This window comes from Cavia porcellus, unplaced genomic scaffold (assembly GCF_034190915.1).
Source record: "Cavia porcellus strain 051 isolate PalLab524CR breed Dunkin Hartley unplaced genomic scaffold, mCavPor4.1 scaffold_31, whole genome shotgun sequence".
Taxonomy (NCBI): domain Eukaryota; kingdom Metazoa; phylum Chordata; class Mammalia; order Rodentia; family Caviidae; genus Cavia; species Cavia porcellus.
In genome coordinates this window covers 30,646,942-30,663,200 of record NW_026947514.1, presented here as the reverse complement: position 1 = coordinate 30,663,200, position 16,259 = coordinate 30,646,942, and positions in this window count along the sequence as shown.

Genomic DNA, 16,259 nt, shown 5'->3' with positions numbered 1-16,259 from the left:
TATCTCCCACTCCTTGAGTATGTTTTCTGTATTCCTAACCTGCATAGAATTTTCTATATTACGTTCATTTTGTGGAGGCATTATTGAGAATCCAACCTAGGGACTTTGCACTGAGCCACATCTGACCCCCTGCCCTGGCTTTTTTAAAGACAGGGTCTTTCTAAGTTACTGAAATATCCAGTCAAGTCTCAAACTTGTGGTCATTCAGCCTCAGCCTCCCAGAGTTCTGAATTACAGGCAGTTGCCCCCATATTCAGCTTCACCTAACACTTCTTGAGGGATATATGTGTGTGCAATTAATCCTAAATTTTGCATTATGTTCAAAATTTTCCCTATCATATCATTAGAGTTAAAACAAACTTGAAATTTCAGCATAAGAATGATAGTTGGACTGCTGTATTGATTATCTTAGGAAATGCTCACTTTTCACTTGTAAAGGGTACTTGGTCACTAATTCCCGTAAATTTTGCACTTATTACACATCTCCATTCTTGGCATTGCTGCTCCAGTTCAGGTGCTTCTTATCTCCTTCTGTACTATTTCAACAGCCACTTCGTGCTCTTAACACTACATTGCTTGTCTACCCCAGTGGACAGGACTAGGAAATGACCCTACTCACAGTCGTGTCAAGTGCTGGGCCAGCGCAGAGAGTGAGGCTTCTGTAATCCGGTAACGTGGGTCCAAGCCATTTGTTCACTTCAGATAGACAGCTGTGGACTTCTATAGAGACTGTGACAATTAAGGAGACACTAGAAGCCATCTGTATGGCTACTAGCACATAGCAGTCATTTGGGATCTGGTTAGCTTGGTTCCCCTTTCCTACTTCTCAATTTAAAAATACAACTTTAAAGCATTGAAAATATATGCATAGCGACTATATTTCCTGTAGAATTAAGTCAAATCATTTAAGAGGGTCTTATAAAGCCCTGACAATCTGGATGCAAGATGATGATTTTCAGTCTCATATTCTTCATCCCAAGTCTGTCTCCCAAGTGATGTCCTTTTTAAAACTTTCCCAACTAACACACTCTCTGTCTGTCTGTCTGTCTCTCTCACCCTCCCTGAAAACAAAAAGTAGATCTTACCATTCTTTCTGGAATCCCACCATGCAGCATCCTCCCACTCCTGTAATGGAGCATCTCCCAGCCCTACATATTAGACGCTGTTTTCCACCCACCAAACATACTCTTTTCTAAAAGGACACAGTTATTTTCAGTTATCTATCCTTCCCTATGACCCTAAGGAATGGTAACACCACAATCAACGAGTCCAGAGAAATCCTAGCTAATCTGAATTACTCATAATCATCTCCTTCCTTATGCCAATGATGAAATTTGGAATGGCCGTGTGATCCAGTTCTTAGAAATAATACATGAAGGCATAACTCCTAGGGAACTTTGAAGAAAGTCTCCTGTTTTCTAAGAAGTACAGAAGGGAATGGTTCTCCTTTTTTCTTTTAGGTGTGGTGATATCTGATGATAGCTCCAACTGCTACAGCCATCTTACTCTAGCCTATATTGTACACTCAAGCACAAAGAGCAGGCAGACCCAATAGTACTAAAGAAAAGAGAAACTACAACTTTATATAATGTCCATAACACCACCTGTAATGCACATAGACCCCTGAATTATTTGGTAGTTGAGGTAATTTGTTATTCAAGCTACTTCAATGTAATGTTTCTGTCACCTACAGTGAAAAACTGGCATTGAAGTTATTTATGGCTCTTACTGTCTGGTGAGGCTGAAAACCCCAGAAGACTTCACTTTTACATCCCCTGCACTTAGAAAGTGCATGTATACTGCACATAATGGCAACAAGTATTTGTTGAATGGGTAAATGGATAGGTGCATTTCCTGGCATCCTATTGCGCCTTTCAGTATTTCCTCCTTCCTAAATGCCCCGCTGACTCTCTCCATTTGACAAACAGCTCTGTCTTCTCATGCAGGGATAGCCATGTCCTAAGACATGATGGTGAAGATCAGAGTAAATGGATTTGGCTGCATTTGGGCATCCAGTCACCAAGGCTGCTTGTAACTCCAGCAACATGGATATTGTCAGCATCAGTGGCCCCTTCATTGGCCTTGACAACATGAATTACATGTTCCAGTATGACTCTGCCTTTGGCAACTTCAGTGGCAGAGTCAAAGTTGAGAAAGAGAAATGTCATTAATGGAAGGGCAATCTCCATCATCCAGCAGTAAGATGTTGCAAGCATCAGTAGGCAGATGCTTGCGCTGAATATGTTGTACATCCACTGGTGTCTCCACTACTACGAAGAAGCCTGGGCTCAATTGAAGGGTGAAGTCATCTTTCTTCTCTGTCCCTTTTGCTAATGTTTCCATGTTGGTGATGGGCATGAACCACGAGGAATATGATAACTCCCTCAGCATCATCAGCAAATCTTGCTGTTCTAACAGCTGCATATTTGTGCCCCTGCCCCAGCCAAGATCATCCATGACAACTTTGGCACTATAAAAGGACAGAACCACAGTCTAGGCCATCACTACCACTCTGGGGACCATGAATAGCCTCTTTAGGAAACTGTGGCTTAATGATCACGGGGTTGTCCTGAACACTATACTTAGATGTACTGGCACTGCTAACACTATGGACAAGGTCATTCCTGGGAGAATGGGAAGTCCAATGGCCTGGCCTTTTGCTGCCCACCTCTGGTGTGGCTGTTTGAAATCTGACCTTGAATCTGTGAAAAGCTGCCAAATATGATTCCATCAAGACAGTAGTGAAGGAGCTATTGAAGTGCCCCAAAACAGGGACCTTGGCTCCACTAATCCATTTTTACCACTTGACAGATGTAATTCTTAATGGTTCATTGGTTTAATGCCCTCGTCTCCTCCTCTAGTAGATGAGTTCCATGAGTACAGGGACTTCATCTATTTTCACCACTGTAATGCCCCTACCATTCAGAACAGCACCTGGCTTAATAGTACTTTCTCCATAAGAATGTGTTTAGTTTCTGAATCCTGGAAAGATTTGTGGAAGAACTTTAAACAGCTCTGGTAATGGTTTCTTATTTTTAGTAATGTTGCCCCTGGGTGATACATTTACTTGTATTTTCTGGAACAGCCTTCTAGTATTGGTCATTCTACTGTGGGCTGTGGTTCCAGCACATGTAATGTAAAGTTCAGAGCAGGTTTTAAAAAGAGGAAATGGTAAGGTTTGAAGAGCCTATAAAATCTGCCTGTGCCTTACACCGAATAAGGAAACATGAAGGTACTTTAATATCAAAGGTCAAAGTTGCAATTTCTTTTATCTTTCTTCTAGAGAAGAAATTACTTTTAATTTAAAGAACATGCCCAGGTAATTTCTATCAGTAAACAAATGGAATTTGAAAGTGAATGTATTAACATAACCATATTTGCTTAGCACAAGCCAATAAAAATGGTTCTCTTTGTTCTTTATTGTCTTACTTAAGTGAAGGGTAGTACCATGGGAGAAGGGGCAGCTTTCTGAGATTCCAGGCACTTGAAAATGACTCCAAGGGTTATATTTTAGGCATGCCAGTGTGAGTTTGTTATGGCAGGGGAAGGGGGGACAGTTTACATTTAAGAAGGGGAGATAAAAAATGAGAGGGAGGGGCTGGGGATTTAGCTCAGCGACATAAGCGCCTGCCTTGCAAGTGTGTGGTCCTGAGTTCGATCCCTAGTACCAATAAAAAAGAAAAAGACAAAAGAAAAAAGAGAGAGAAAGAAAAGGATAGAAAGGATAGGGAGGATAAAGAACATCACCTCCTCCGTGTTAGGCTAGAAGCAGACCCCCTGCCACCTTTGCTGGAGTTTCATAAGCTGTCTGTGTTCCACCCTAGCTTAGGTCCTGTCATGACTTGTCACTCTTGCAATGAGAAGTTGTTTAACTTCCTCAAGGCTCCACTTCCTTGTTAAATGCAGCCTGTGACCTGTATTATCTGATGGCCAAGTGCACTGGCACTAGAACCCAGCTACTGGCTTCTAACCCTGCCTCTGTACTGCACCATCTTTCTGATCTGGGGCAATCTGCATAGCCTTTCTTTGTCTCAGTTTCCCAAATGTGAAATAAGTTAGAGTCCCTAACTTAAAGTTACCATGAGCATGAAGTGAAGGCTTAAATAGTGTCTGGGGGCTGGGGATTTAGCTCAGTGGCATAAGCACCTGCCTTGTAAGCAGGCGGTCGTGAGTTCAATCCCTGGTACCGATAAAAATGAAAAAGACAAAAAAGAAATAGTGTCTGGCACATGGTGAATATTCAGTAAATGTAGTTGATGTATTATCCTCTTAGGGAGTTAAAATGTTTTCAGTTGTAAGTAACAGAAAATAGAACCATAAGTGTTTTAAATAAGAGGTTTCCAAATTTTTGTGATCGCATATTCACACTGTAAAAAGTACGTTTTGTGCATGAAGTGCGTTTGTTTTAAAAGTATACCCTTGAATTGCTGTGCTAATATTTGTAAATCAAGAAACCATAGGTTAGATTCAAGTAAAATCAAAGACATTTTTGTTTGAGTGCAGAAGAGAGTCTCAAACTGAGAAATGTGGGCTCAGAAGACTGGACCAGCATTCACTGGGTGCGAGTGGGCTCGGGCTCCCATCAAGTTCAGCAAGCAGTTAGGAACTGATACGTATCAGAGCGGTCATATATTTTCCAAGTCCATTGTGCAGTCCATCTCAACAAGTAAAACCGGTCATGCTGGCATTTATGGAATCTTGCTAGATGTTAGATTTCAGAATCTCATCCCGTCTGGTGGATTCTGTTCTCAACATGAGCACATAGCAATCTTCCTCCAGCCAGGAAATCTCCATAGCTCGAGAAAAAATTTTTGCTCTTTTTAAAAAATCACTCTGAAGCAACTTTGACTTTTATTTTATCAATTTATATACATAATAAAAATTTTTTAAACTAGAAATATCTAGAGGAAGAGATAAAAGTAATTACAAACAGAAATTCCAACCCTTTCCTGCTACAACCAAATAGATCAATGAATAGTCTTGTGCACATTCCACTTTGGAGACCAAGATATTTTTCTTCCTGCAAGGGGCATTTTAATGGCTGCAGATTTTTTAGGTTGTCATGTTGGGTGGAAGATGCTTCTGGTGTGTCGTGCATTGAGGGCAGGGATGTTGCTAAATGTACTGCAATATACAGAACACCCCTGCATGACCAATTATCCAGCCCCAAAGGTGAATACCTCCAAATGTCAAAGTGGAGACCTTGGCTAAGTGGTAAGGAAAAGTACAGTATCTCACACGAAGAAAAGCCCTGAGATGAGTGACCCAAAGCGGGTTAATTCTGAGGCTCATAGACCCAACATTTTCTCCTTTCTTCTCTGTTTCATGAACTGGCCTTGTCTTTAGCTTGCCCTCTTGGGCAATAGTTTCAGCATCACATCTGCCTGCCCACAATACCATGTAAAGGCAGAAAGAAAACGTCTACCTTCATTGGTAGGAGCCTTGGTGGGAGCAAGGTGACTCGCCTGAGCTACCCAGCTGGCTCCACATCTCCCCACACTGTGCACCCACACCAATCGGGCTGGGACAAAGACCCACCAGGTTCACCACCTGGAAAGGACCTGTGCTCTGGGGAAGTACAGGGGCTGTCAGAGAAGTGAACAAGATCAGAGCTCTGTGGGGAAGAAGGCAGGGAGACAGTGGGTTCTGGGCCACCCACTGGGCCAGTGTCTGGTACCTTCCAGGGCCTGTGAGAGGTAATGTTTACTCTGAGAACAGAACGTCCACTTAAAGGTGGTGGTGATAAGCTCTGAGGCCAGACTGCCAGCATTCAAATTCCAGCTCTGCTACTCATCAACATGTGGCTTTGAGCAAATTATTTGGCATCTCTCTACCTTAGGTCCCTTATATACCAAGTGGGGATAGTATTGGACCTACTTCCTGGGCTTAGTGAAGATTTAAGAGTTAATATGTGAATAGCTCTTCAGACTGCACCTGGAAAGTAAGAAGTACTCTGGGAATGAGTATTTGGGTTATGAGGATACATAATAAAAATGAATATGTGTTCTGGACTCCAAATTCCCAGTATAGACATAGGTCAGGTAACAAGGTCAGGGCAGACAGAGTTAGGGTTCCAGAAGTCATTTGTTTGATTTCTGTTATAATATAATGTTTCCCTAAACAAGTTTATTACCCAGAATCTGTACTCTGTCTATTCCCCATTGCCAACACGTCTGCTCAGAGAGTTGTCAGTACCAGGATAAATCAGAGACACAAGAAAAGGATTCATCTGGCAGGTACAGGGACTGAGAAAATGCTTACATGGTGTACGTGCTGAGCCTTACCCTGCACTGACTCTTTGTTTAGTCCAGGCTATGGACCACAGCATTGCTGTCACACAATGATTTCAGGAACACTAACACATGTTGGAGACAAAAATGACCCACAGGCTGCAGCTAGAATGTGTGCATTTTGCTGGGGCAAAAGAAGAAAAAATAGCAAACTCCACATTATACTGCACAATATCTGCTCTGTAACCATCTGAAAACTGTGCCTGGAGGATGACAATGAAATCTACAGCTTCCTTCATTGGTGCTGAAGTCAGAGATTGCAAGGAGAACAAAGTGCATACAGGACACATAATTTATTATATTATTTATAATGATCAGCCAATGACTCAAATACAAAGAAAGTGCAGGAAATCTGTCCACACACTGAAGACCTAGAGAATGCAGCCAATGGCCTGGATCCCATGGCAATAGCTTACATGAGTTCAGCTGAAAACCTAGAGCCTATGACAATGCCCCCTATGAGTCCAACTGGAGGCCTAGAGCCCAGTTATGATAATGACTCATGAAAGTCTTTCACAGATCTGGGCTGGGAAGGCCCTAAGGTTACTAGTGGAAGCTAGAAATTCTGTGCCAGTAGGGTAAAGGATCTGTGCCACAGGCTGAATGTTCTGCCCGGAAGTCAGGAAGCAATGCTCAAAGTAAGAACTAGGGCTCTGACCACTTGGGCCATGGGGAGGAGAACCAGATGCCAGACCCCTCCTGTGAGTTAGTGCCATGCATTGGCCACAAGGTAGAGAACAAGAAGCCAGCCACTTCCTGTGAGTCAGAAACATGAGCAGGCCACAGGGAAGAGAACTAGAAGCCAGACACTTCCTGTGAGTCAGTGCCATGTATGGGCCATCGGGGGGAACAAGAAGCCAGCTCCTTCTGGTGCATGGACTGGGAGACAAGAAGAGCCAAGGTCTCAACCCCACCCTGTAAACCACCAGCAGATCCAAAGAAACACAGGCTGAGATGATAGCTATTGAAGTGAAATACAACTTTATTCTTGTAGTATTTAGTGTTTCATTAACATTCCAAGCCTAAAGCTGGTAGTCTGGTCATTGATTTAGAGAATAGCAATGTACAAACATAGCATTTTGGGAGGATCTCCTTCTGAAGATGGTAGCCATTGTTAATTCCCTATTATCTTGTTTTAAAGTCCTGTAAAATTTTCATTGTTTTGTTTGTTTTGGTTTTATTGTTTCATCTTGTTTGATTTCATTGTATCTGATTGCACAGGCAACTATTTCAAAGATAAGATATATTATGGTAGCCATTTTGGACTTACTATTATTTTGTTTTGAGGTCCTGTATTGTGTTCATTGCTTTGTTTTTATTGGTTCTATTCTGTTCTGTTTTGTTTGATTTTACTATGTCTGATGGTATCGGCTATTTTGAAGACAACAAGAAGCATTATGGTAGTCATTTTTTATTTTATATTATCTTGTTTTGAAATCCTCTGTCACTTCCACTGTTTTGTCTTGATTGGCTTTATTCTGTTTATTTTGCTTGGTTTTATTCTCTTTAAAATAAAAATAAAGAGGGGTTGGGGATTTAGCTCAGCGGCATAAGCGCCTGCCTTGCAAGCAGGCAGTTGTGAGTTCGATCCCTGGTACCGATAAAAAGGAAAAAGACAATACAAAATAAAAATAAATAAAGAAATAAATATTAAAAAAACAAATTTCAGTAATGAATTAATTAAAGTAAAAAATGAACCAGAGCTCCCCCAAAAAGTACCACAGTCACCCTCACTGTGACAATGAGGTTTCAAGCTCCACCAATGATGAGGACAGCTAAATTCATATCAACAAGCCAGCATGAGAAGCTTTTCCTGGAGACTAAATAGCACACATCTTCCCCTCTGGAGCCAGGAAACAATGCTCAAAGGACCAGCATTCCCCCAAAGTGAACCATAGTCTTTCTCAGCAACAAGGTCTCAGGCTCCTCCAATGATAATTGCCAAGTTCATATTGGGGAAGCCAGCATGACAAGCTCCTCCAGGAGAACCAATAGCTTCAACAGCTCCAAACAACAACACTTAGGAGAGAACCCACACTACTCTTCCTCTCCAGGCCTCCTTTTTATGCTAGCAATCCTCCTTAGGTGGGCCTTCTACACTCAGCACCATGCTGATTCAATTCAGCAGGTGTTACATTGACCACCAGTTTTTTTGTTTTTTTTTTTTTGTACAGGGTATTGAACTCACAATCATGTGCTTGCAAGGTGGGCGCTTATGCCATTGTGCTAAATCCCCAGCCCAGTAGTTTTTAGTCCACCCCAACTGGGAAATATCTGGAAGATGTGAATTTAAAAAAACACCAAGAAGTAGAGGAGCAATGGGTTGGAAGATGCCATAGCCCTCACAAATAAAGCAGAAGCTGTTGCTGCTCTTGAGTGGCAGGGGCTGATCACAGAGGAGGAAGAAGAGCCAAGGGACCCTCTGAGCTCTAAGCCCATTGCTGTTGGAAGACATCAGGAAGTGAATGATGATGGGTGGTGTTCAAGGAGAAACTTCCCTCTGTGGAAGAAAGGAAAATGAATGGGCAACTTCTGAAGCCGTCTTGCCATTTACCCCAGGTAGAGACATAGATTTTAAATATTCTGGGAGCAGAAGAGTTGAGGATCAATAAATGTATGCTAGGAAAGACATAGAAAAAAAGTCAATAAAGGAGAAGACAAGGGAAAGGATGAAAATTGGGTTTGAAAATCACAATCCACTACTTGCACACCTCTTACTAGTCACTGAAGTGATATAAACTCAGCCCTTTAGTACTTGAGAATTTAGAAAAGTTGCAAACACAAAAATGAAATGTCAAAGCAGCTATAAAGCAGAAGTGAACTAGGTACAAAATAATGAAAAACTTCTTGTGGATGACATGGAACTAAAGAATATTCTTGAGCATTTAGTGCAAGTGGCTGGAAGAAATGGGCTTATAAGGGGCTAAGATATGTAGATTAACAGAGAAATGTGAAAGGGTCAAAGACAAAATTCCAAAGGACGCTGAGTTTTGTAATGTAGTAGAAAGACAAACTTGCACATGAATGTCAAAAATCTGATTTGCAGTTATGTGTCCTTCAGATTCTATAAACTTACACTTCATCACTTATAAAATGAAAGGTAACTGTGATGAATAAGATAATGTTTGTTAGTAGGCCCATCATAGTGATTAGCATGTACTAAGCACTTAATATATGATAATTCCTTTTCTCTTTCCAATCTTTAATACAAACCTACTGCCTGGATTTTGATTACTATACAGTCATATTCTCTTACAACTAGAAGAGAGGTCATTACCTGACTCAGACTTAGCTCATGTCTCAGGGTCTAAAAGGAAAATGACTCAAAAAAGGAAAAATATCAAAAATGAGATTGTAACAGGGCAATCACACTGTACTGTGACTGCATCTTCATTTGCCAGTTCCTCTTCAAAAATGAAGGAGGCTAGCAAAGAACAGTGGGGAAATAATCAAAGACATCAAAGATTATTTCTCACAGAGAGCACTGTAAGAAATTCAGGCATAAAAACAAAAAACAAAAAAAAAAGGAAAAGAGTAGTTTGAAAGTTCAAAAAGAATAGAAAAGACCAGCATACATACCTAGGGGAGAAAGAAGAGCTGTGTTTACCAGCAACAGAAGGAAAAAGTAAGAGTAGAGGAAGGAAAAAATAAGAGTAGAAGAGAAAGACACAGAGAGAGAGAGAGAGAGAGAGAGAGACAGAGAGAGAGAGAGAGACTGAGAGACTCATTTGGAAAAGCCATCTCACATAGTTGTGTACTGTGCAATAGGCCAAGAGTGTTAAAAGGGGTGTTATCAGTATAGCAGACGACGACAGAAAAAGCAGTTACTGGGCCCTGCAGGAAACTCTTCAGCCCCAAAGGAGCGCCGTACAAACTCATAGGCATATAAGGAAGCCAGGGAGTGAAGAAGAAACCAAAATATCCCTCACTTTTGGATAGGGGAACATGGGACTCAGCCCAAGTTCAGTTCTATCCCAGAAGACAGAAAGGAATTGTTACCCATGGACTTGCTATCACATTGTTAGGTCTTTTGTAGTCCATAAAAAACTGGAATATATAGTCTTTAAACTGAAGGAAGCATTTTGATAAAGTCCAACACTCACTCATGATAAAAAAAAACCCTACAGAAAATCAGAATAGATGGCCTCTACTTCAGCCTAATAAAAGCCATCTACAACAAACCAAAAGTCAAAATCATACTAAATAGATAAAAACTGAAAGCTTTCATTCTAAAATCAGGAACAAGACAAGGATGTCCACTATCACCATTCCTATTCAATATAGTTCTGGAAACATTAGCCAGAGCATTTAGACAAGAGAGAGAAATAAAAGAAATAAAGATAGGAAAGGAAGAAGTTAAATTATCATTATATGCAAATGACATGATACTCTACTTAGAAGACCCCAAAAACTTCCCCAAAAGACTAGAGTTAATAATCAAATTCAGCAGTGTAGCTGTATACAAAGTCAATACTCAAAAGTCAATATCCCTGTACACAAACAATAAACTCACTGAAAGAGAAATTATGGAAATAACAGCTTTCACAATAACATCCAATAAAACTGAAGTACTTTGGAATCAATCTAACAAAGGAAGTAAAAGATCTATATATAGAAAACTATAGTACTCTGAGTGCTTGGCTGGCTCCAGGGATCTTGGGCCTGCCTGTGCATTCAATTCTGGAAACTGGGTGGATGGAGGTGGGTGTCCCCACACCATTCCATGCCCCAGGATTTTAAAATCATTGCTCCTACTTGCCAAGGACTTCACAGCTTCCTGCCACACTTGACTGGTTCTGCAGGTCTTGGGCCTGCCTGCCCCACATCCAGTGACCTGCTCCCAATCTGGGGAACTGGGTGGATATAGTCCCAGGAGCTGAGAGCATAAACGAGTATTTCCAACAGGCCCAAAAGAAGCCTTGGAATAACACTTGAAACACAGAAATATAGGAAAATGACAAAATGAAAGACCAAAATACAATCTCAAACCTCCAGCCCATCCCAAGAAACCTTAGGAGCTATGTACATAGAAGAAAATATATGCCAATCACTTGAAATACCTGAAATAATAGCAACTGAAATAAAGAAGCAACTCTGGGAAGCTTTAAAGGAATTCAAAGTAGAAATAATCTCCCAGGTAAAAGAAGAAATGATAAAAGTAATGAGAGAGATGCTGAACATATCTAAAGAAGACACAGTTTAAAAAATTAGAGGAACAAAACAAAAAGATAGAATCCCCGAATGAACAATATAAGAAACAAACAGAATACATAAAGCAGATGCAAAGAGATATACAGGAAATCAAAAATTCCACTGAAATTTGTAAAAACCACTTCAATGAAAGTGAAGATAGAATTTTAGACCTTGAAGACACGATTGCAGCTAGTGAACAGGAAAGGCAAGATCTTTTAAAAATAACAAGGAATCAGGAAATAACAATTCAACAGCTGCAAGATGATGCGAAGAAAAACAACATAAGATTGATAGGGATAAATGAAAAAAAAGGGGACAACATAAAAGGATGTCAAGAGGATATTTAGAGAAGTAATAGCTGAAAATTTCCCAAACATGAGAATGGAAACTGACATCAGGATCAGTGAAGCATATAGAATTCCAAATAGCCATAACCAAAATAAAACTACACCCAGACATATAATACTCACCATCCCAGAAATCCAACATAAGAATAGAATATTAAAAGCTGTCAGAGAGAAAAGACAGATCATCTATAAAGGAAAACCTATCAGAAATCACAGCAGACTTCTCAGCACAAACAATAAAGTCAAAAAGAGCATGGAGTAAAGTATTTCAGATACTAAAGGAAAATGATTTCCAACCTAGACTGATGTACCCTGCAAAACTGTCCTTCAAAATTGATGGCGAAATAAGATACTTCCATGACAAAGAACAGCTGAAGAACTTCATGATCATCAAGCCAGCCCTGCAAAGAATACTGAAAGTTTATATACACTTAGGAAAAAACCACTAAGCAAAGGAGACAATTAAACAGAATGGAAAGACAAAGATGCATCAGCAAAAAGATAACGTCAACATAAACCAGTATATAACAATTATAACCATTAATGTAAATGGTCTCAATTCACCAATAAAAAGAAACAGACTGGCAGAATGGATCAAGAAACAACATCCAACCATATGCTGTCTACAGGAAACCCATGTAACCCAAAAGGATGTTCACAGACTGAGAGTCGAAGGATGGAAAACAATAATACATGCAACAGGAACCCCTCAAAAAAGTGGAGGTAGCTATTCTGTTTGCAGACAATGTGAACTTCAAACCAAGAATGATCTGAAGAGATAAAGAAGGTCATTACATACCAGTGAGGGGAAAACTTTAAGAGGAAGAGATAACAATCTTTTTTTTTTTTTTTTTTTGGTCTTTTTTCTTTTTTTAGCAGTACTGGGGATCGAACTTACGACTGTCTGCTTGCAAGGCAGGTGCTTATGCTGCTGAGCTAAATCCCCAGCCCCCAAGATAACAATCTTAAATATATATGCACCAAATTCCAGAGCACCCAATTATATAAAGCAAGTGTTAATAGAAATGAAAAACCAAATTAGCCATAACACAATTATAACAGGAGACTTTAACACACCATTGACACCAAGGGACAGATCAACCAGACAGAAAATGAGCAAAGAAATAACAGAACTGAATCACACCTGTGGACAAATGGACTTGATAGACAAATACAGAGTGTTCCATCCAACATCAGAATACACATTCTTCTCAGCAGTACATGAGACATTCTATAAAATAGACCATATACTAGCCCACAGAACATATTTAAATAAATGAAAGAGTTGAAATTATCCCATGCATGTTATCAGATCATAGTGTTATGAAACTAGAAATTAATGCTAAAAGAAACTGCAAAAATCCCACAACCACATGGAAATTGAATAACACACTCTTGAGCAATCAGTGGGCCCCAGGGGAAATTAAAGAAGAAATTAAACAATACCTACAAGCAAATGAAAATACAAACACAACTACCGGAATCTGTAGGATGCTATGAAAGCTGTCCTCAAAGGAAAATTTATTGCACTGAGTTCCCACATCAGGAAAACAGAATCAATACAAATAAATAACCTAATGCTACACCTCAAACATCTAGAAAAAGTAAGTCAAGCCCAAAGCCAAAAGAAGGAAGGAAATTATAAAAATCAGAGCAGAAATTAGTGCAGTAGAGACTAAGAAAACAATCCAAAGAATCAATGAATCAAAGAGTTGCTTCTTGAAAGAATAAATAAAATTGATAAGCCCCTAGCCAACCTTATTTTTAAAAAAGGGAAGAAAAAGCTCAAATTCATGCAATAAGGAATGAAAAAGGTGAAATCACTACAGACTCTGTAGAAATACAGAAGATGGGGCCTGGGGATTTAGCTCAGCAGCATAAGTGCCTGCCTTGCAAGCAGGCAGTCGTGAGTTCGATCCCTGGTACCAATAAAAACGAAAAAGACCAAAAAAAAAAAAAATACAGAAGATCATTCTGTATTGTATTTTGAAAACGTCTACTCTCATAGGTTTGATAACACAGAAGAAATAGACAGATTCCTAGAAATGTATGAAGTACCAAAGCTAGGTCAAGAAGATGTAAAACTGCTGAATTACCCAATTTCTATTAATGAAATTGGAAATGTAACTAAGTCCTAACCTACAAAGAAGAGCCCAGGCCCAGACAGATTCACTGAGGAATTCTACAAGAAATATAAAGAAGACTTAATGCCGACACTCCTCAAACTCTTCAGTGAAATCGAAAGGGAAGCAATCCTTCCTAAGTCATTCCTGGAAGCAAATATCACTCTAGTACCAAAACCTGAGAAAGATCCAACCAAAAAAAGAGAACTACAGGCCAATCTCCCTAATGAACACAGATGCAAAAATCCTCAATAAAATATTGGCAAACAGGATGCAACAAATCATCAAGAAGATTACACACCACGACCAAGTGGGATTCATCCTAGGCATGCAGGGATGGTTCAACATATGTAAATCAATAAATGTAATCCACCATATTAATAAAGCCAAAAGTAAGAATCACATGATCATTTTTATAGATACAGAAAAAGTTTCTGATAAGGTCCAACATTCATTCATGATAAGAACCTTCCAGAAAATTGGAATAGAGGATGGTCTTTACCTCAGTGTGATAAAGGCCATCTGCAACAAACCAACAGCCAGTATCATACTAAATAGCCAAAAACTGAAGGCCTTTACCTTAAAATCAGGCACGAGACAAGGATGTCCCTTATCAACGCTCCTATTTCATATAGTACTGGAAATACTAGCCAGAGAAATTAGATAAGAGAGAGAAATAAAAGGGGTAAAGATAGGAAAAGAAGAAGTTAAATTATCATTATTTGCAGATGACATGATACTCTACATAGAAGACCCCCAAAACTCCATTGAAAGACTCCTAGATATAATAAATAAATTCAGCAATATAGCTGGATACAAAATCAATACTCAAAACTCAATAGCATTCCTATACACTAAATCACAGAGAGAGAAATAAGAGAAGACACACCCTTCACACTAGTAACCAAAAAAATGAAATATTTTGGAATTATTCTCATGAAAGAAGTGAAAAGACCTATATAGGGAAAATTACAATACACTGAGAAAAGAAACTGAAGAAGATCTCAGAAAATGGAAAGACATCTCTTGCTCATGGATACGAAGAATAAATATTATGAAAATGGTCATTCTCCCAAAACTGTTATACAGATTCAATGCAATCCCAATAAAAATACCATCAACATAACTCATAGATCTAGAGAAATCACTCCTAAAATTCATCTGGAACTAGAAGAGACCTAGAATAGCAAAGACAGTTCTAAGCAGCAAAGGCAAGGCAGAAGGCATCACAATCCCTGACTTGAAATTATACTACAAAGCAACAATAGTAAAATCAGCATGGTACTGGAATAAAAACAGAGCCAAAGATCAACGGAATAGATTAGAAGATAACCACAACTACAAACACACTCAATCACCTTATCTTTGATAAAGGGGCCAAACATGTTCACTGGAAGAATGAGTCTCTTTAATAAATGGTGTTGGAAAAACTGGCTCTCGATATGTTGAAAACTAAAAGTATAGACCCATGTACTATCACCATGTACTAAATTAAAATCTAAATGGATCAAAGATCTGAATATTAAAACAGAAACACTAAATATATTGGAAGACAAATTGGGTAAAAACCTTGAAGACATAGGGGTAGGTAGAGAATTCATGAACAGGAATCAAACCACACAGGAAATACTTCCCAGAATAAATAACTGGGATCACGTCTTATTAAAAAGTTTCTGCACATCAAAAGAAATCTCCAGCATAGTGAAAAGAAAACCCACAAACTGGGAAAAAATGTTATTGAACTGTCCCTCAGACAAAGGACTTCTGTCTAAAACATATAAAGAATTTTTAAAAATCAGACCCCCAAAATTTAAAGATCCAATCCAAAAATGGGCATCTGAGATGAATACATAATTCTCAGATGTAGAAATGCAAATAGAAAATAAATATATGAAAAAATGTTCATCATCATTAGTCATTAGAGAAATGCAAATTAAAACACTGAGATTCCATCTCACTCCAGAAAGAATGGCCAGGATCAAGAAAACTACCAACAACAAATGCTGGAGAGGCTGTGGGGAAAAAGGAACTCTCCTGCACTGTTGGTGGGAGTGTACACTGGTGCAACCATTGTGGAGGTCTGTCTGGAGATTTTTCAAAAAGCTGAGATTGGAAGTCCCATTTGTTCCAGCTATTCCACTTCTAGGCATATTCCCAGAAGAACTGAAAGCATCTTACCACAGTGACATAAGTGCACTGCATGTTTACAGCAGCACAATTTGTAATAGCCAGATCTTGGAAACAACCTAATTGCCCATCAACTGAGGAATGGACAAAAGAGATGTGGTATTCTTATACAATGGAGT